The 21,455-nt window shown below is 42.7% G+C and overlaps 1 protein-coding gene across 1 annotated transcript in view; it reads right to left on the reverse strand.

Moving 5' to 3' along the window:
• The window catches only part of ADAMTS6 (ADAM metallopeptidase with thrombospondin type 1 motif 6), a 2,426,739-nt gene that overhangs the window by 1,284,663 nt on the left and 1,120,621 nt on the right, over nt 1-21,455 (reverse strand). The window lies entirely within an intron of this gene.

Genomic DNA, 21,455 nt, shown 5'->3' on the forward strand with positions numbered 1-21,455 from the left:
GACCAAGTTATGTTATCCTGGGTGCATCGCTTTCTAATGCTGTGCATCACTTCGCTTGACCTGCCCAAACTGAGAAAGCTAAAAGCAAATGACTGATATTTAGCACAGTGTAAACACTGCATTTATAGGGAGATGTATGTCATAAACTGATTAGTACAGGGATTCCTAGCACTAAGACATCTAAATGGGTTAGCTATGCACCTCTGGGAAAGATTTGCAAGCAACCTGCAGATACAGAGTTTCATTCAAAGGTTATTCAGTGATTTAAGTATGTCCTAGATTGATATATGTGTAAAAATAAATGTTCATAAAGATATCTTGTGGTTTAAGGTGCGGAGGGGACTCGGTCAACCCTGTCACATGGGTTGAATATCTAAAACCGAAATATAGAAGAAGTTCCCAAATAAGGTACTCCTGTTCCCAGCACACAGGTTGTTAATTTGAGTGTCATTATATTGCGCAATTGTAACTGTTTTCTATAGACCACCTAGGAGCAGGAGGAGCTGCTTTTATCTCTGTATTATTGATTAGACAACACATTTGGCTGGAGTAGTTGGAAGTCAAAAGCCCTGCTTGTTTAGTGTTATTGTTATCTTTTGCTCAATGTTTTCTGCCAAGAGGTTTTTCCATGTGTTCGCTGGTATTTCCCTCAAAAGATATTTAGAAACCTTGCCACCATCTCATGGAAGACAGGATGTATGTCCAATTTTCAACCAATGCTAGTCGACGGGTAGGTTGCCAGGACAAAGTGGGAAATAGGTGCTCTGAACACCCCCTCCGCCTCCCGTGAGTTTTTGTCCTTTAAAAACTCTCTCCCGGTTTTGGGAAGAGGTACTTCAGTGGCTGCATTTCCAGCAGGAATGAGCACGATCTCCCGCAGAAGAAATGGGTTGCAATGAAGCATTTTAGACATCAACATAATAGTTTATTTGTTACACGCTACATACATGCTATAATTGGTGATTTAACTGTAACACTTAAATACTGCATCCCTGGTTCCCGGTTCACAGCTGTAGCACTAACTAGTTGAGCCACAGAGTGTGCCTGGGCAGAAGTTTCAAAGACAGGCGTGAAATATGAATTGTAGCAAAAGCCCCTTCGCATTTAGTGTCCTTAGCTTCCCAGTTACATGCACTTTATGTCCAACGTGAATACCTGGAATCCGCCTACCCCTTTTATCACTACTGAAGTGGAAGTCACTATCAAAAGTTGGTCCTACATTTATGTTGGTTGCCTGTCCCGAAATTTATATTCGAACATTTGGTCACCCAAATGTCGGGACTAATGTGCAATCCCAAATGTTCCTCCACCCAAGCAGTTGCATATTGCGGCCTCAGGTGGTTGACGTATGCAACTGCTCAACAGATGTAGAACCCTATACTTACCCCCTTTTACCTGCCAACCCCCACCACCCGCCTTGATCGCTCCTTGTCAGTGTGTCCACCAGAACCCCTTTATGTGCCCCCCTTGACCCTCCCCCACTAATTCCCTTTTCAAACCCATTTCATTCACCATAGACACCCCTTCCCCAATATTCCATACCCCCTTCCATGATCCCCCTCCCATGTTCTCCTGTTCAAGGGGGCTCCTGAGACATCCTTCTTGCACCTACCTACTCACCCTCTTCTGCAAAGCTCCTTTCCAATTCCCTTCCCCGTAACTCAAACCTTGTGCGACCCCAGTGTCCCATCCCCCTGCAATAACGATCCTTGCCCCACTTCAGCCCCATGTTGGCACTACGTTAGCCATCCCTCTTTCATTTACGTCTCACACGTCTTACTCTTGGATTAGGCCACCCTTTGAGTTGGCTTGGAAGCCCCAGAATTATAATTTGGGAATTGACCTGTGGTACCATAAATAAACACAGCATGTATATCTCTACCAGGCTTCTCAGAGCATGCTTGCGAACCCTTAATGCACTCAGCACTACTCAATCTCTGTCTTATAATACTCCGAAATTGCCTTGCATCCCAGTGCATATATTAGCTCAACACATACTCTTCTTTGTAGCGCCTCTCTAGAAGACAGTTCATATATAATGGACAAACATGCATCCATACGAATACAAGCATTTAGACCTGTCTAACTCCCTTCCCGTGTCTGCAAACTATTTTCCCGTTTCCTGCCCTTTTTCTGTACCCTTGCTCATGCTATTCCTTCCAGCTGACTAAGGTCTGGTGGCCCCGGGCAGGGGCAAAATATGCCTCAGAGGTTTTTGAACTACTATGATGGTGATTCGCCTCACTGGAAAAGATTAGTAACATAACATAAGAAGGTTAATATTGAGCCTTCTGTGCATTTTTCATCCAGGGTCAGTAGCCGTGCAAACAACTACTGTCTCATATGCATTTCCATCCCCAAACAGGGAAGAACATGCACTTTATTGATATTGACAAAACATGGTATGCACATTTAAAACAATGCTGTATGTTTCCTATGACTTTACAGAACAGCTGCAGTAACCTCTTAAGTCAATAAAATGAGTATGAGTAATAGAAAAACCTGTAATTTACAGTGCTATTAAATAGCAAAACTGCAGTAGCAAGTACTGTATAAAGAAATATAAACAAAGTCAATGGTATGGGATTTATTAAAGTGAACATGTTTTCTGTGTTGCTTACCCGGGTGTTACAATCATTGGCCAGGTATTGGCATGATATTTGTGTGTCACATGACAAGTATTTCTATCATTAAATGGGTACTGCCATTATATGGCACAGTTCTGACATAATTGCAGGGTTTTACAGTGGTATTAAGGAATGTACAATCACTTTTTGATAGTTTTTTAAAATCAGTTGACAAGCTGTTCTTACCATTTGCTAGGCAACATTATATGAATAGGTACACATAGCTGTTGGCATAATCTGCCAAGGTACACAATTGCCTGAGTATTCTAATAATTTGCCCACTCACACAGTTTTCCAGCTATTAGCATTATATATCCACGTACACTTTTTTCCAAGTATTACCATCACAGGCCTAGATACCCACACCGTTTGCAAGGTATTAGTATCATACGTCCAGGTATTTGCCAAGGACTCACACCAGTTGTATTCGAATTATATTTGCAAATATTCACATCGTATGGTAGGTCAGACCATTATATACCTTTCTACTGACACCATTTGTCAAGGATGCCAATAATGTGTCTATGCAATCACATAATGGTGCCATATACAACACTATTTTCCATATTTTGGCATTATGTGTCTAAGTACTCACGGCATATGGCTGGAATTGTCATGATATCCGCAAGTATATCAATTGTTAGCTATTACCATCTCTGTCACTATCAAAAGTCCAAGTATTGAAACCATTTGCCAGATAGTTCCATCATGTGCTCGAGTTCCCAATCCCTTTTCCATAATTTGCCAGGTACTCACATAATTTGACACATACTGCCATCCAATGCCAAGTATGCATACTATTTGTTAATACTGTATTCATATTCATAGGTAATCACACAGTTTTCCAGTTATTGTCATTATATGCCCAATTCCACCATTTATCAGCTAACGCTATCACACCCCCAGAGATTCCCACTTTTTTCCACACATTACCAATATTTACCGTGACACAATAGGGAGGATCCTTCATAGTGCAGATAGTAACCTCCAAACATTTGTCTCTTAGTTGGTGGAAGGCCATCTTGAGTTGGCATGCCAACCCCTAGCCGCTTGGTTTGCTAGTAGTGAGAGAACAGTTTGGTGGGATAGCACGATGCCTTGCCATAATATTCTGTGTACATTATGCAGAGCATCTTGAAGCCTATTTTCCGATTTACTTGTGACCAGTATTGGGACTTAGAAAGCCAGAGTGACATGATCTGAGGAGGACCTTGGTGTGTACATTCTGTACACATTGTACTGTGTTTACTGTGTTTTCTGCGTGGAGAATAGCATGGAGCCATTGCAGAGGTTGAGCCAGGACATGACTGCCGGTAGGAGGAGTGAAATCCTTGGATGGGTTTACAGTGGGCAAAGGATTCCTCTCAGAGTTCGGAGGTGGTGGACTGCAGACTGGTTGACTATGCTATGCAGGGCCAGCGCTATACTACTGCTCGTTTAGCGGCTGCACAGCACACTGCACTCTATTTTTTAAAATATGGTGCATTGTGCTGGGTAGCTTACTACTCAAATTATTATCATTTGTAAGAGGTTTTATAATACCACGCTTAACCCTCTGAAACATTTTAACATGATGCTCTGTTTTATTATCTCCTGTTCGTACATTGTAACAAATACACTGCAACGGGCACCCAAATAGAAGGAGTTTTATTACACAACTCAACTGTCTTCATTTTAAAGACCACAGATCAGTCAAACGACGATCCAGAGAAGCTAGGATAAGTGTCATGTCTTTTACAAAATAATAGTTATTTGAATAAGAATGTGGTTACAAAGAGGGTCTAGTTGTCAAAAGAAAAGTAGCCTCTAGATGGTTCTTTTAAGATTCACAAAAGGATTGTAGCACTGGACCCACGTTGAAACATTACATGTGTAATTTAATCAACAGTAAAAATGCACGTGATTCATGGGAAAAAGGAGGAAATGCTACCATATGAATTGGCTGACTGACATAAATGCAACAGAACACCACCATCTCCCCAATCATACAAATGCCAAAGGCTGGCCCAGAAATCCTCCCTAATTAGCATCCCATCTCTGAACTCTCCTGTACGACTAAAGCGCTAAAAGCCTGGTGTCACCATACTCTCTCTGTCAGGGAGGAGCTGATGAATGACGGGCACCAGGTCCATACATACACATTGATCTTGCTTGGCTTATTGACAGATTTTGTTACTGTTGATATTTATATATTATTTGGGCACTTGACAATAAAGAAAGATAAAACAAGTAGGAGTTTGAGTTTTTGGAAAGAAATATTAGACTGGATGACTGACTGAATACAGAGATCCAGAGTATAGAAAATTAGAGAAGACTGCATTTGTTGAATAGAAATCCAACATCTTGGAAAGAACTCCAAGAATTTGGCCCCAGGGAAGACCGTAAAAGCTATAAACATGTACGGCTGGCAATATATTACATTTGTGTGAACTCTGATCTGGCAGAAGTCATTTGTTGAATGTAATGGTCAAAGACCTTTTTGCGGATGAATTACCTTAGGGGGATATGAGCGCAGGAATCAGAGGCAATATTTGAGAGTTACTTTCGTTTTGCTGGCCTTAGGTTGAGACCACTGGTTTCTGGAAACTTGCTAGCACCTTCCTTACTGATAAAGTGTAGCTCAGTATAATTTTGATTAACCAAGTGATTTGCAGGTAGGCAGCTCAGCCAGATACAAACCCCCTCAATCGTAATATTTAATTCATTGTGTCCTGCATGGACACTGCAACATTGCAAGATGACTCCATGTCATCGGGAACACCATTTTCAAGCCCTGTGCCTTGTTTTATATTAGTCCATTTTATTCAGTTACACTGACACAAGACTGCAACTCCTGGAATGCAACTGATTGAGAAATGAAAACCTATGACTGGACCATGTTGAACCTGGAAAGATGAAGTCATCTGGCGACAATTGTATTTGATGTGATTGAGCTTGCCAAATATTGCAGTGGCGGGAAGTGTGTGAGTTCCTGAGGAGAAAAGCAGATATGCCAGCCATTTGGCCCATTTCTGAGATCAGCTCCTTAGATTAACATGCTTGTGAGCATGGTTCCAAAGAGCCACTTGATTCTCTTTTTTCTCACATGTCTCTTCATACTGTTCAGGAAGCAGCAGTGAAGCTGTTCCCGTCTTATGTGATAGTAGGTTATTCTTTTGTTCCCATGTATTTGGAAAGCCTTGCCCAATAAGACCTAGCCGCGTCAGACTGCCTGCCATTATGATGAATGCATGTGTTAAGAGAGTTTGAGCTACCCAAGTGGGGTTGCCTTATTGGAAGCAAACTCTCCGTGATATTCCAGACTGATTTGATTTTTTCCATTGCATTCTACTGGGTTGTGAAATAGGGAATCTACTGACATAATTATAAATGCACTGGGACTTTGCAAACATAGAGTAAACTGTAAATGTGCCATTGGAAACTGGGAGCATACATTAATTATACATATAATCACACTGAAAAACATGGAAAATAATTGGATGGCAAAATGTGCTATATACTTTCAAAATGCAGTTTGGGGACATACTGGGGCTGACCAACAGCGACTATAATGACATTTCATACACTCTGAGTATGCTGAAAATATCAAGCTGGTTGTACACTGGTATTATCCTATATTGATATATGCATGGTGTAGCAAACTAGGAGTATACTGTGAGTGTAGCAGCGAACTGAGGTTAGGCTGCTAAAAACTAGTGTGGCCACAGAGTAAACTGGCTTTGTCGAACTGGGAATAAATATATCTGGTTGGACATGCTTGAAATATACTAAAACGGTCAAACAAAATATGAATATACTATGCAAATTGGAGCTTTCCTGGCATTGCAAATTGAAAAATCTAGAGGGCTGTGCAAAGTGGACCCATACCTGTAAGTATACCTGAATTATGTAACAGCATACTGGGACTCTTCAAACTTGGTTGTAAAACTATGAATATACTGGAATTACATAAACTGAAATGATACTTGTATTGTTTACTGGTGATGTTAAAATGAGAATACAACAGGGTTGTAAACTGGGTGGCGGGTTACTAGAATTGGGAAACTGGCAATATGTTTGCTTTGTGCAAACTGTGAATAAGCAGGTATTGTCAAAGTGGGCATACACGAGGGCAGCCACATTTGGAGTACAACGGGATAGCCATACCGAGAGTATACTGTTTTTGTATCAACTGACTTTACACTGGGGTATGCTGGATTTTGTAAACTGGGTGCATTCTCTGACTGTTAAACTTAAAGTATATGTTGTTTGTCAAATATGCTAAGACTGTACAGAGAGGAATTTCATTTGGGGTTTTGAAACTGGCTGTATATTTAGCAATGTTTCAATCTGACTGTGCTAGGATTGTATGAACTGGAAGTATACTTGGGTTGTCAAACATTTCGTTTACTGGGAAAGTCAACTGCAAATATATTAGGATTATAAAAACTGGAACTACTGGGAATGACGACCTCAAAATATGCAGATATGGCACACATTGGGAGTGCTACTTCTACTCTATCTCTATTCTCACACTCTCCTCTCTCACACACAAATACTCCACAGGCCCCCTCTTTATAACAGCCTCCACTCTCACCTAATGGTCTCTTCGGACGTCCTCCTCCACCTCCTGTCCTCACCCAACTTACCCACATTAGACCACTCACACACACTCACTTAAATAGCCCATCCCTTCCCATGATTGGCCACTTACCTTAGAGAATCACTTATCTTCCTTGAGGGGGAGTGGCAGGGGAAGGCTTCAGAGGCGTCGAAATGGCTTGTAAACCCCGCCCCCTCTTTCAATATGGATCATGCACTGAAGGTTTGCAATTCAAGGCCTTTCTATAGGTCTTTATTTGAAAGACCTCCTGGTGGCATAGTGAGTTGAAAAGGCGTTTCTGGAGGCCTTTAAATATAAACTTTTCCAGTGGTTTAGTGGTAATGCTGAAGTCCTTAGTTTAATATTTGAAATCCCTGGTGAGTTAGTGGGATTCCTAGTTGCGCAGGATTGGATTGGAATTGGTTATTTATAACATGCTTAATACCCAGAGGTTTCTAAGCACGGACTCAGGGATCAAACCTGTGTTGCTCTGCGTTGTCTTGCGTCCAAGATGAGAGCGTTGACCCTGAGCTATCCTCCCGAGTCAAATCCAACTGATGCTGCCAGCTAAAGCTGCATTCTCTTCTTTCTGTGGCGACCGGTGTTGTCCAGTGACTGCATCCCCTGGATGACTGACTGCCGAGCCGCGTTCTCCAGCAGCCTTTGTTGCTGCGCTCTCGGCATCTGGAGGTGTGGCACAACCACCTGCCAAGTTTACTGCGTCCTGCAGTGCTGCCTCACTCTTCCGGGCTTCATCTGTCAGCAGCCGTGCCACCTCTACTCAAACATGTAAGGAGAGGTAGAGAGGGGGCCTGTCCTCGTTCAGACACCACACAGGGCAAAGGGGTGTACGGCCCTCTACCTCCCCATATAGAGCCTGAAAGCAGTCCCTTTCACAGAATATAATGGGATTGCTAAACTGAGACTACAGTTGGTTTGGACAAATTGTGTATGTAAAGGTGCTGCACTTATTGGGAAACTAATGGGGTTTGATACAGAGGTAATACATGGGCATAGTCAAACTTGGAGCATAGCAGCATTTTGCAAATAGCAGAGTATTGGGGGCTTGCAAATTGGCAGTATTTTCAGATTTAGCATACCCAGCATATACTGAGAGTTTAGAAACTGGCAGTAAACTGAGATTGTCAGAGTGGGATTAGATCCCATTTGGAAATATAGTGGGGTAGTCAAAGTGGTGTTGATGAACTGGGAGCATACCAAGTTTTTCCAAGTGGGAATCAAAGCAATACCGGCAAAGTGTAAATATGCTCAGTTTGTACAGAATGGTGGAGATCAAACTGGAGTATAATGGGCTTGTCAAACTGGGAGCATACTGGCTGGATAAATTGGAAATCAGCCTGTTGGCCAGGGCATAACATTCTTGGATGCATTGAACAAGCTATCTTACAATTCTGCCTTACTCTTAGACTATCCCTTTTCAAAGTTCCAGTAGGTTATAAACATGGACATGTATTTTGGATGGGTCTAGATTTATCCATGCAAAACATTTGGTGGAGTATTACTGGAGAACACTCGTAGATAGATTGCCTTATTCATAGGAATTTATGTCAAAGAAAATCTTTGTGTGCTCTAAAAACAGATTCTCCTTATACAGACGCTCCTCTCATGGCAGTACCCTTTGCTCATTGATTCTCCTGATGGCTGTGATTGCCACTGAATACACAAACTTGCAGGTAAGTGATGAAGTGGACATTTGTGCATTGGTTAAAAACATGGAAGCATGTCTCCATGCAGAACAACATTTAAATCCCATATGGGTGTTGGTTTGCAAACGGGGGATGCAACTGCTTTATTTCTTCGATGACAGTTTTCATTATCGGGGCCATCCACCATTGATGTGTTGTGGTATACGTTGCTAACACTGACAGAAAGACTTTTACGGCCTGATTTACAATAGTGTTTTACAATGGTGCAATCCCATGGAAAACCGCTTTGTAAATCAGGCCCTTAGTGAAATGTAGGCTAGTCCACTGCCTACTAGATGTAACAGGTCTTGTGCACCAGAAAACATATCTCTGCCATTTGTTAGTAACAAAAGCTTGTGATTGGTTTACAAGCTTCCTTTAGTATATCCATGCGCTTTTGCTGCAGAATTAAACGTCCACATCTATGATCTCAGGGGCCAAGCGGCTAAATTGAGAGTTTTGGGGTTATGGTACATGTGATCATCTGCCTGTTTGAGTGAGTAGATTTTGATGTGGATGCAGTTTATTGGGTGTTAATGCCACCCAGAGTAGATGCAGATACCATATCTGTCTTGCCCATTTTGGTGCAATTAGTACTAGTGACGCCCGAGATTCCTGTGCTTTCTATATCATTATGTGTATTATCGGTGCTGGTCGAAAAGCATAGGCAAATGCCCTGATCAATTGATCCACATGGCTCTTCACTGAGATCCCCAATGTGGGTATCTCATTGCAAAGTCTTGCCATTTTGCTTTGTACTGCAAATGAAGGGTGTGTCCCACTTGTGTAAGAAGGTCTTGAGTGTTTTGTGATTGATCTGCTAATTGTGGGCTTGATGTATTTATCTGCTGAGAACATCTGCTGTACAATTGTATGTTTCTGGTACATGTTTTGACGCTAGTGTTATTCATTTTATTCTATGGACCACAGCCACATTGGCTGGGCTACTCGTGACAGATTTAGGGAATCTGTCCCTCTCTGCTCATTGAGGTAAAGCATTGCTGTTGAGTTGTGTGTCTTGACTGGGGCAATCTTTCATTTAACATTCTTGTGGAAAATTTCAAGTGCTAGCTATATTGCCCTCATCTCTAAATATTGATGTAGAGTATTTGTTTTTTCTGGGTCCATATATCTGTAGAAGGTCATCCCTTTGGTAGGTTTACCCTTTTCCACCATTTTACCGAATTGTATTAACTTGTGTGTCCTCACCACTGGATCATCCAGGGTCCCTTCCACTTGTGGTCTCTGTACACTGAGGCACTTCATTGATCTAATGTGCGCTCGTGTATGTGGCACTAAATGAATGCAAAATGTTATCATGCAAACCACAGAACCCACTGTCAGGCACAGTTACATCTGATAACAGGGAGCTATTGTCGGAAAATCGGGTCCTTTTTCTAGTGAAGAAAAATCAAGAGCCATGTTGAAATGTAACACTGCTCCCAGAAATGTCTTAGACTTTGTCAGCATCATGTTCAAACTACCCACATTATATTTGAAACACAATGGTGTAGAAATTGTACTATGGTGTTTGTGTACATCTTGCACTGACATGCACTGTTCCCAGTTATCAGCCAGTCATTTAGTATGCATATACATGCACTATTTGCCTGTATGTGCAGCCATTTCCAAAAGCACATTTGTGAACCCCCTTGATTGTAATGTCACACAAAAACAGCAATTCCTTGAATTGATAATGACAAGAACGGGATGCACTGAAAAAGGGGGATTTTCTCCACTACTCCTACCTTTAACTCTTTTGCCTTTTTGACCTGTATTGGCATTGGTGCAGTGTTGGGGCACTGCTGCCACACCTGCAGTAGGCGCCTGAAATAACTGCTGGCATGCAGAAGAGGATTGTCCCCTAAAATATGTTCTGCCTTTTAGGTGGCTCATTGCGGTGGTGTGCTCGAAATAGCACACAGGCACCTGGCTGTTTCATTCTGTTGTAGAACCTCTCTAGTGCTTTGTCCCCTTGCATGACAAATAAGTGTTACTCATTTTCAAAAGGCATATTAATGATTCCAGTTTGTGTTTCTGGGTAGAATTATACTACCAGCAACAAATAGTTCCTGACAATTAGGGCTGTGGACGCTTGTCTCTCTGCCATCTCAGCTGCAATTACTCTAAATTAAGGTTTGGGATGTATTCCGCCCATCCTGAAGGATGTTGTAAGCCTGTGTCCTTCCTATCCTGGTAACATTTTGATGAATGGTTTAATTTCATCCCGCTTACAGTGTTTGTATCCCACTTAGAGTGCAGTAGGATTGGCAACGCATGAACCAAATGCTGAACGTGTGAACATTGTCCTGCTCATGGTGTTAATTTGTTATCCCTCTTTATCAAAGGTTGTCTAATATGTGGCTATTGTCACATCCAGGGGTTTTGCTAGGTCTGGAAAAGATCAGGGGCTAAACTAATGTCGGAACTGGCGGGACTCAGAGATAGCTAGTCTTTTGGCTGTAGCTCCTGAGCTTCTATCCGGGGCTACAACCAAAAGATCCGGGGATACATCCTCCCTAGCCCCCCTAGCAACCTCGCCTTGCATGTCCCCAAAAATATATTGAGGCCTATGGCATGGCTCATATGTCTTCACTGTTCATGAAATGCACATAACTTGCAATGGTTGTGGATTTGCATGGTATGTTTAATGTTTTTCTTAATTTGAGCAATAATTGGTATGGAATGGGAGATTGGTTTTGCCTCTCTTGCTGCTTCAATTAGGCAATCGTGATCATCCTCATTGTCCTGTGCATTTATGTTGAGCTTGTTACCTGGCCTTTTCATTACTGTTATATGGTTTGACTGGTCATCATTTGGGGATGATGACTTGGGTGATTCTTCATTCTCCAGGGAGTCCGTATCAGGGTCACCCCAGGCCATATTCTTCCGGGAGGTAGTTATCTTCCTCCTGAAGTGTGTGTTCTTCACTCTTCAGTATCTTAGGTATCTTGCAGAAGGCAATAGGGTTCCCCCTGTTCAGCTTTTATCATGCCCCTATCCAATCGTTCCTTGCTAAGAATATCAACATTTTGCAAATCCTCTTTAAAAGTAGTTCTGTTTTGAGTTGCTGGACTTCATAAGCATCTACAAATCCTCCTGTTTTTTATTCTGAATATTTGTGTTCATGAGGCATAACACTCTTCTTCTGATTCATGTGCCTTTAACAAAACGGAAGTGTGTGTCTTTGGTAACCTGTGTATGTTTCTTGGTGTCATTTGATGTTCTGCTGCTGTGATCACAAAGATTATCTTGTAGATGTTCCCCTGCTTTCGAATATCTTACTGTGCCCTGTGTCTCAGAAAACTGCAATTTTTCAGTGCCATGTGCCTATAAACTAAGCGCTGAAGAACCCTGCAATCGTCTTTGTAGTCAATTCACCTGCATTGCCTCTGTCAACAACCATCTTCTGCAACACTCTTTACAATATCAGCGATATGTTTATGCAGACAGACAGAGTTTTCGGGGCCTGGTGTATGATGTCTCATTTGGTGATGTATGTTTAGTCACCTTGTTGAATGCTATGCGATCTCTCCAAGGTCTTGGCGGAAATGGTGACGACTTTGCTGGTCTGCTGGACAGACACCTAGGTTTGGAGCAGTGCCACTGGATGCATAGGAGCACTTATGCCCTATCTCTGATTTCAGAGTCTGAAAAGACTCAATCTTAATCGGCCCCAGCAGAATAGGTCACCTAGTGTTTCTCCTTTCAGTTGTTCATTGTCTTTGGGTTCAAACTTTTATTAACCTAGGATTGACTCTCATCATGGTCTTGAGGTAAGCAATGGTGGCAGTCATATGGTTTATCCACCACATGGGGCAACATGTAAAAGACGTCTTTTTCATTAGGCCCCAATTCTTGAGACTGTAAATTAACCTAAAATGTATTTAATGTCTGATTCATTCTCAACCGACCTGCCCCTGATACCATCATCGAAAAAAGATGTTTCCAGATTATTGCATCAAAGACATTGGATCTTCCTCTCTTTACTACGCTCTCCCTTCCTAACATAATTGATGATGGAAATAAAACAATCTGTGGAGGACGTGGACTAGCAAGTAGCAGGTCGACGTAAAACATGCATCCTCCCAGTTGATGACTAACTTTAGGTTTAGTAAACAAGTTGTAATGCTTTGACCCAAACACTGGATGGCGACCTATCTAAAGCATCTAAATCTAATATAAATTAATTAGCTGTAAAACTAAACTACAGTGCACTGTGGTTGTGCAAACTGGGAAAATACCAGAGTTGGCAGGAGTTTTACCTGGAACAACCTTTATGGAAGACATAAATTACTATTTTTTATTTACTATTATTATTACATATACGTTTACAATGTAGTCATTGCACCAGTGCTAGAACTTACCATTTTTGGTCTCATTGTACTTGATCTACAACTAGACGTGTAGGTGACGTGACCCAATGTGTCCTGTCACCACAATCTCAAGATGGCAGACATTGTGTGATTTTTGGTGCCACAATGTGAGCCAACTAAAATCACCAATGCATTCATTAAAAATGTACAAATGGCTATTTGGTCAACAAATAACGTTTCTGGGAGTGATTAACAAGTGTGCAATAAAAGTGATGGATGATGAAGCTTTCTAGACATCACGGGTGCCTATTTCTTACTCACCTGCATTTTCACCTTTCCAGAAGTGGAAATTCGCTCGCACATTCCCTAACCTCCACCCCAAGATGGCCTCCAAGGAATGTAAGAGACCAATTGTATCATTAGTATAATGAAGCATTGTTTGTAACTTTGGACATTGCGACTTAAACGTGAAGTGTGCAGAGAAATGCAAGTGTAGCATGAGAAATGGCAGCATTCTCCATAAGCAAAAAAGCTTTCTTCAGGGTTTTGGGGGCGATGGCTGTTGTGCTTAGAGAAGGCTGATAATTTCTTAATTAAACCAACAAGTAAGTTGCGACAGTGCAGAGAGGGAAAAGTGTTTGCAATAGATATATCTCCTTAAATGGAAGTGTGAGTGCAAAGCATTTGAATAAATAGTGAAAAATCTTTGGGATAAATATACATTCAGCCTAGCACTTCCCTCCGTGTCCTGACACGTTTGAGGTGATTTATTAACGACCACTTGGCACAGAACCGTATTTGGCGATCTTGCTTCATGTTTTAATTTACACCCATCAAGACCACGGAGAACTAATTAAGACCAGACACCGCGCTCCCTTTCCCTCAGTCTTGTCTCGCGCATTCGCTCTGGAACCAGGGTTGCTTTTCCAGAGAAGGGAGCTGCGGAACCCATCGTAAGGTTATTCCTAAAATTAAACTGACAAATCTACATACAGAGCATGTTTGGCAAAATATAGTTTGCGTAAGTGAAGGTTAGTCTTCCACTTCCCCTTCACTTACATAAAAATAAAAGCAGCGTATTCATGATGAGGATTCTGAATATATGTGAGCAGTGCACAGAAAGAACAATTCAGACATGTCTGTACATTTCTCAGGCAAAGGGCAGCCACTGTATGCTTTCCAAAAAATAATGCTTAAAACATGCACTTTTGCATTCATGTTGCGAGTCTTCATGATGGGCCTTTAAAGTCAGCTTATGAAAATTGTGTTCCCAGGAGGGAAGGCTGAAGCAACAGGCTGAAGACCCAAGCTCTCCATGCATTGTTGTGAGACAGACTCTTCTAAGTGCCAATTCAATTCTGTGAGAAAGCCTACGAGCCCTCCAATGCTCAGAGAATGGTTTCAGGATTTTAGAAAACTCCATCATAAGTGGCGCAAAGATAAGACGGAACACAACCATACTACTCTAAAACTGGTTACACAAATATAAAGCAGAAATTATTGCAGGAACCAAATATTTACTTTTTCTAAATTGAACAGGCTGCAAACTCTCAAGGCTATTTTCAAAACTCTGCTTCTTCTAGAACAAAAGATACCACCCAAGTCTATAACAACTAAGTGGCTTTGGGATATCCAGGTATCTATGGAAAATAAAATGGATCTGATTTCACACTCCATAATATCTATTTAAAAAACCAGATCACCTTTACCTGATAATATTATATTACTATTATTATTATTATTATTATTATTATTATTATTATTATTATTATTATTATTATTTATTCTATTTATTGAACAAAGACATAGATTTGGGAAGTAATGGAGCAATTTATAGATCAAACTGGGAAGGACATGGTGAGGGAAGCAGAGATAAAAGGAAGTGGGGAGCTAACAACACGAGAGGGCAAGCAATCTGGCAGCAAGGGGAGGAGCCAGGATGATGCTAATACAAACCCCAAACTCTACTGCATTCACATTCGATTTTAAAGAAATTCTTCTTGATCAATTGCGTCTTATAGTCACTTCCTTAAACCTTACTGCCTGACCAGGCAATCCCTGCCATACCAAGATTTCACAGACAACATTGACGCTATACTACCCGTTCTACTACATTTGAAAAATGTCTCACTTTTAACAGACATCATTTTATCGACCCTTGCATTCTCTTGCTCTGCTCCATTATTGAAAACCCCCATTTTGGACCTGTATCGTTCAGGTTACTACAGGCCCATTGCTAATTTCCCTTCTTGATGAAAATACAAAAAAAAGTAGTGGCAATTCAGCGGCAAGACTTTGTTGAATCTCATAATCAACTAGAGGAATATCCAGAGGTGAGAAAGGTCTTTCATGGTATCTTGATAACCATGAATCCTCCTTTCTGATGATGCTGACATATACCCTCGATCACAATATCCCTTTCCAAAGATTGGGGACCATAAAACCTGGGCTGGTTTGACTCGTTACCTTTTCGTCATTTAATATTGTTTGAGTATCCACACTGAGTTTTTCAAAATGAAATACGGTGTGCCTGAGGGCTCCTCATTGTCCCATCTACTGATCAACATATATGTCAATCACTTTCACGGTCAGCTTTTTACCATGGGTCTTGGGTATGGCTACTATGTTGATGACCCCCAACTATTCTTTAAACTTATGGGTGCTCCTGTTTCTAACAATAATCTCCTTGCAGACAACGTCCTTCAAATAGAAAACTAGATGCAGAGAAATTAGCTTAGCTTAAACACCTCAAAAATGAGACTGGTCATGGTACACTCTTGCAAGTCCCTTAAACTCATTGGTCATCTTCTTTCGAACTGGACCCTGAATTCTCTTTCCGTTATAGCTAATGGATTTTTTGGGATGTTTTTACTCCAATCTTTATTTTCTCCCCACATAAACTGAATTACCAGCAGTACTATATACCATATTCGTCATTTTATACTATACAAATGCACTCCTATCTAAATGCTGATCCTTTGAATGCCATTTCAAGATCCATAATAGGTGCAAAGAACAAGTTACTTGCCCCTGGTAACGTTCTTTCGATTGGATGTTCCTTACACATATTCCTCATCTTTAGATATCTTCCCTTCCAGCTTAAACTGCTTTGTAATTTCTTTTCGGCAGAGGGCACTGTGCGTCGATGCGGTCGACTCAATGTCCGTTTAGGGTCTCCTTCTCGAGGTCAATATCATCACAGGTATATATAGCATGCGCAGCGCCCGTTAGCTTCAGTTCGGTTCTTTCACCTTCTTCCCACAGGATTAACATTAGTGTGTCCAAGACAGTATCAGACAATGAAGGAGCATAAGGTTTAATGCACGTAAATTCTACTGTGGGTTAGGCTGGGAGGGGCAATGAGGAATACGTGGGAGGAACATACAATCAAAAGAACATTACCAGGGGTAAGTAACTTTTTATTCAAATGGATTGTGTCCTCCCACTTATTCCATCTTTAGATGGATTCCCAAAGCAATGTAAGGTTTGGAGGAGGGAGTAAGAATTTTCCCATCATGAATTTCATTGTCAAATTTTGTTATTGAGAGAATGCAAAACTGCCTTTCCAAATCCTTCTTCCTGGCCTGACGACAAAACCGGACAGTAGTGTTTTGTGAATGTATGAATAGTAGATCAGGTGGCTGCTGCACAAATGTCCTTTATCGGAACCCCTCTTTACAAGGCAGAAGACATAGCCATGCCCCTTGTGGAATAAGCCCTCATGCCTTCTGGGGGATCCTTTCCTGCAAGTCTATAGTATTCTGTAATGCCCAGGATTATCCATCTGGATAATGTTTGTTTTGTGACCGCCAGACCTAATTTGTGTCCAGCGTAACCCACAAAAAGTTGGTCATTTTGTCTTATTTTTGCCACACGTTTATGTAAAAACAAAAGTGCCTTTTTTTTCGGATAGAGCCCGTGTAGCCTTTCCTCCTCTTTGCTAGGATGCACAGGTAGATAGAATGCTGGCAACATAATCTTTTGAAAGATGTGAAAATCCAATACAATATTCAGAAGAAATGTAGGCTTAACCATTAAAAAGTTGTAAACAGATGTTTACTTGATTTACTGGAACTGGCCTTACTGGCCTGTAACTCGCTCACCCTGCGGGCAGATGTTAAAGTGATTAATAATATGGTCTTAAAAGTCAGCATTCTCAATAGACATGAGGCGATCAGCTGAAATGGAGCGCACATAAGAAAGTTTAGTACAAGATTCAAATCCAAAACTGGAACCTGAAATGGTGTAGGAGGGAATACATTAGTGAGCCCCTTTAAAAATTGTACAATCAATGGCATTTTTAAATATGAAACTCCTTCCGACGTGTGCTTAAAGATTGAAAGTGCCGCCAAGCACCCTTTGAAGGTTCCAATCTGGAATCCCAGATTTGCCAGACGTTTTAAGAAAGACAACACCATAGGTATATTGCACAGAAATGGGTCGACATTATTTATCCTGTACCAGCTGCAGAATTTGTTCCAATGGCAGCGGTACAAGGATTTCGTTGCTGGCCTGGTTGAAAGCAAAATCTCCATTACATCATTTGGGAGGTCCCAATCCTTATATCTCAACCTCTCAGAAACCATGCGTGAAGGCTTAGTGTCTTGATCTCTGGATGGAGAACCCGACACTTCCCTCATGAGAGAAGGTCCTCTCTTGGTGAAGACGCATTGGACATGTCCAGAAGGCCCGGGTACCATGTCCCCTTAGCCCAATCCGGAGCAATTAGGATAATGGATTTTCTGAACTTTCTCAACCTCTGGATGACTTGAGGAATGACGGGAACTGGAGGAAACGAGTACGGGAATGGAAACTCCCAGTCCACCACAAACGCATCCCTTAGAGCTCCTCTTGGGGGAAATTCCCTGGAGCAGAACAGTTCGAACTTCCGGTTGACACTGGCCGTGAACAGATCTACTTGAGGGGTTCTCCAAAGGGTGACACTCTCTTGAAGCACTTCCTCAGCTAGTTTCCACTCGTGGGAGACTGTACTCTGCCTGCTCAGAGTGTCCGCCACCGTGTTATCTTCTCCGGCTGTGTGAACTGCCAATAGGGGACTCCTTCTTGAATTGCCGAGAACCAGAGCTGTATTGCCTGTCTGCACAGTGGTTGTGACCCCAGACCTCCTCTCTTGTTACATGGCCCCTGTTGTTTATCATTATCAGGACATTCTTTCCCTGTATAGAGGTCAGAAAAGCCTTCAGTGCTAGTCTGATTGCCCTCAGCTGCAAAAGGTTGATGTGTAGTTTGGACTCCAATGGAGACCAACAACCGCTGACAGTCAGATCGTTGGCATGGGCTCCTCACCCCTTGAGTGAGGCATCCATAACTACTGTTATCTCTGTCCATGGCTGCCAAGAAGGTTCTCCCTTCAGAATGTTGTTCTCGTAGGCCCACCACAGGAGATCCTGTGCAACCCTGTTCAGAACTTGAAGCAGATCTGACATCTTGCCCGAGAACTGAGACCACTGGGTTCTGAGGGCACATTGGAGGGATCCCATCCTCAGACGAGCTTCTGGCACCAGGAAAATGCCAGATGCCATGAGGCCAGGCAACCTCAAAATGTCAAAGGCCGGAAAAGGCTGGGCACTCTGCAGAATGTGTTGAGCCCTCACCTCAGGTGGCGAGGCTTTTCCCAAGAATGGCTCCAGGACTGCTACGATGAACTGGAGCCTTTGAGATTATATCATGTGGGACTTCTTGAAATTGAGGGAGAAGCCCAGGCTGTGGAGAGAGTGGCAGGTTACACTGAGATGTTCCATGATCTGTTCGGGAGAATGGGCCCTGATCAGCCAATCGTCCAGGTAGGGGTAGACGTGAATTCCCCCTCTCTTCAGATTTGCTGCCATCACCACCATCAACTTGGTGAAAACCCTTGGGGTAGCGGTCAGACCGAATGGCAGAACACAAAACTGATAATGAGAACCGCCAACGGCGAACCTCAGGTACTTTTGGTGCTTGCAATGGATAGGCACTTGAAAGTAAAAATCTTGAATATCCAATGACACCATCCAATTCTGAATCTGGAGGGCCTGAAGGGTCTGAGAAAGGGAGAGCATCTTGAACTTGTCCTTCCAAAGAACTTGTTCAAGCATCTCAAGTCAAAGATGGGCCTCAATCCTCCATCCTTCTTCTGCATTAGGTAATAGGGAGAGTGACGCCCTTTGCTCATCTCTGTCACAGGAACCTTTCTCTAGAAGGCCCAAAATTTCCTGCAAAAGGAACAGATCCTGAACTTTGAACGAGTGTCTCCCCGGTGGATGATCCTGAGGCCTTCTTAAAAAGGGGAGGCAGTAAACCTGGGCTACTGTTTCCAATGCCCAAGCATCTGAAGTAATGCCCCGCCATTCTTGCAGATGGTGTGAGAATATGCCTCCCACTGGGGTTTTGTGGGTTAAGGCCTCAGAGAGGTTTTGAGCTGGCTGAAGCAGTTGTTGAGGGTAGCCCTTGCTTGAGCAGACTTGGCACCTCTTCCCAGTCCACCACAGGGGAATTTATTTTGGCCCCTTGGACCGGCCATTCCTCTGGCTTTACCAAAAGAGGATCAGTAACAAAAGGACCTACCACTCCAAGCTGGTCCTCTGGGGTGTGATGGTCGTGACTCTCTGATAGTGGTGCCAAGGTTTTGACAGCCAGCTTCAAGGTCTGCAGCTTCTACAGGCACTTGTCAGCCTTGCAGCCAAACAGTGCTTTCAAAGGGCATGTTTGACAGTCTGGACTGCACATTCGGTGCAAATCCCGACTTCCTCAACCACACAAATATGCATATCACTGTGCTCGCCACCATGGCTATATTGATGCTGTCTGCAGAGTCCAAACCTGACTGGAGAGACTCACACATCGCTTCCTTTCCTTCTCTCACAATGTTATGGAATCCATCTCTCTTTTCCCCTTTGGGAATGTGTTCAGCAGCCATGGAGATACAGTCACACAAGGTGAACAAGATCTTTGCAAGTGTGCAAGTGGCATTGGCTGATTTTAGCACCATGCTTCCGGCAGAAAACACTTTCTTCGACATTGCGTCAAAGCGATTATCGTCCCTATCTGCCGATATGGTGGGGTATGCCGTTTGCTTAGACATGGAAGTAGCTGCCTGAACTACCGGGCTTTCCGGTGTCTGGATAAGTAATACAGATCACTGCTTGATGGTCTGTATTTTTTGGTAAGGTTATTATTGACAGCCTGTGGCGAATCAAGTTCCGGGGCAAAAGTGGTCCAGGGATGAATATTGGTTTCTAAACCATCAATCAACCCCACACCTCTAGTACACCAGAAGAGATCAGAACAAATTGGAATATAAGTGAATTGTAAGACCTCCTTGTTCATTTTTGGTAATGTAGACCGAACGGCAGGCTTATCTTCGCAAGGTCTTGGATCGTTAGTTAGTTGCAACAAAGCAAAAATAAAATTATTACCCAATGATAAAAGGGACTGTCCAGTCAAGGTTGTAGAAAAATATCTACTTTATTATTAATACAACAGTCAGTTCTAGCGCACTACAAATATGACCACCCTGTAAGGGAACACAGAGGATAGACAGTTTCACGAAGGAAAGGGATGCACTCTGGATACTCACTGGAGGGTGGTTGGTAAAGTAATCAATCTTACTGTTGAAGGTTATTGGTTTCAGCACCAATGGGTCAAGGGCCAAAACTGTCTCTAGGGGCCTTTGGAGAAGGACCAGGGGGGCAAAACCACAATGTACCTGGTGCTGAAGATGTTTGTGGTGCTCAACAGCATCGAGGTGGTTCCAGGGCGCTTTGCAGCCCTTGAGAAAGAGTTAGTGGCAGGAGACAGCTGCGGGTACCAGGCGGCAGGCAGTTCGGCAAGCAAGGCTGGACGGACATCTGCAGGCTGAACGGACCTCTGCAGGCTGTCCGGCGCGGCGGCTCTGGGCCAAGAATCGGTGTCTCTGTGCTGGTTGGCAGATCTGGAATGCTGGTTGAGGCGACTCAGGCGGCTCTGGTGACTGCAACGTGACAATAGTTAGCGTTGCACTTGGATGCGGTTCGAGGACTCGACTGTCTCGAAAATGTCCTTAAAAGATTAATGCTGGATGATGCTTGTGTGGCACTCCTCCTAGCTTCTTCGCAGGCTTGTGTCCTTTCAAGGTGGATGGCCCAAAGCTCAGGAGAGTGTTTGCAGGCAATGGCTTTGTCCTTTGTCTAGAGACTCTCCGGCACTTCCCACCTAGGAAGCTTGCTGGCAGAACCTAGCAGGGCAT

This window comes from Ambystoma mexicanum, chromosome 6p (assembly GCF_040938575.1).
Source record: "Ambystoma mexicanum isolate Mex_15411 chromosome 6p, UKY_AmexF1_1, whole genome shotgun sequence".
Taxonomy (NCBI): domain Eukaryota; kingdom Metazoa; phylum Chordata; class Amphibia; order Caudata; family Ambystomatidae; genus Ambystoma; species Ambystoma mexicanum.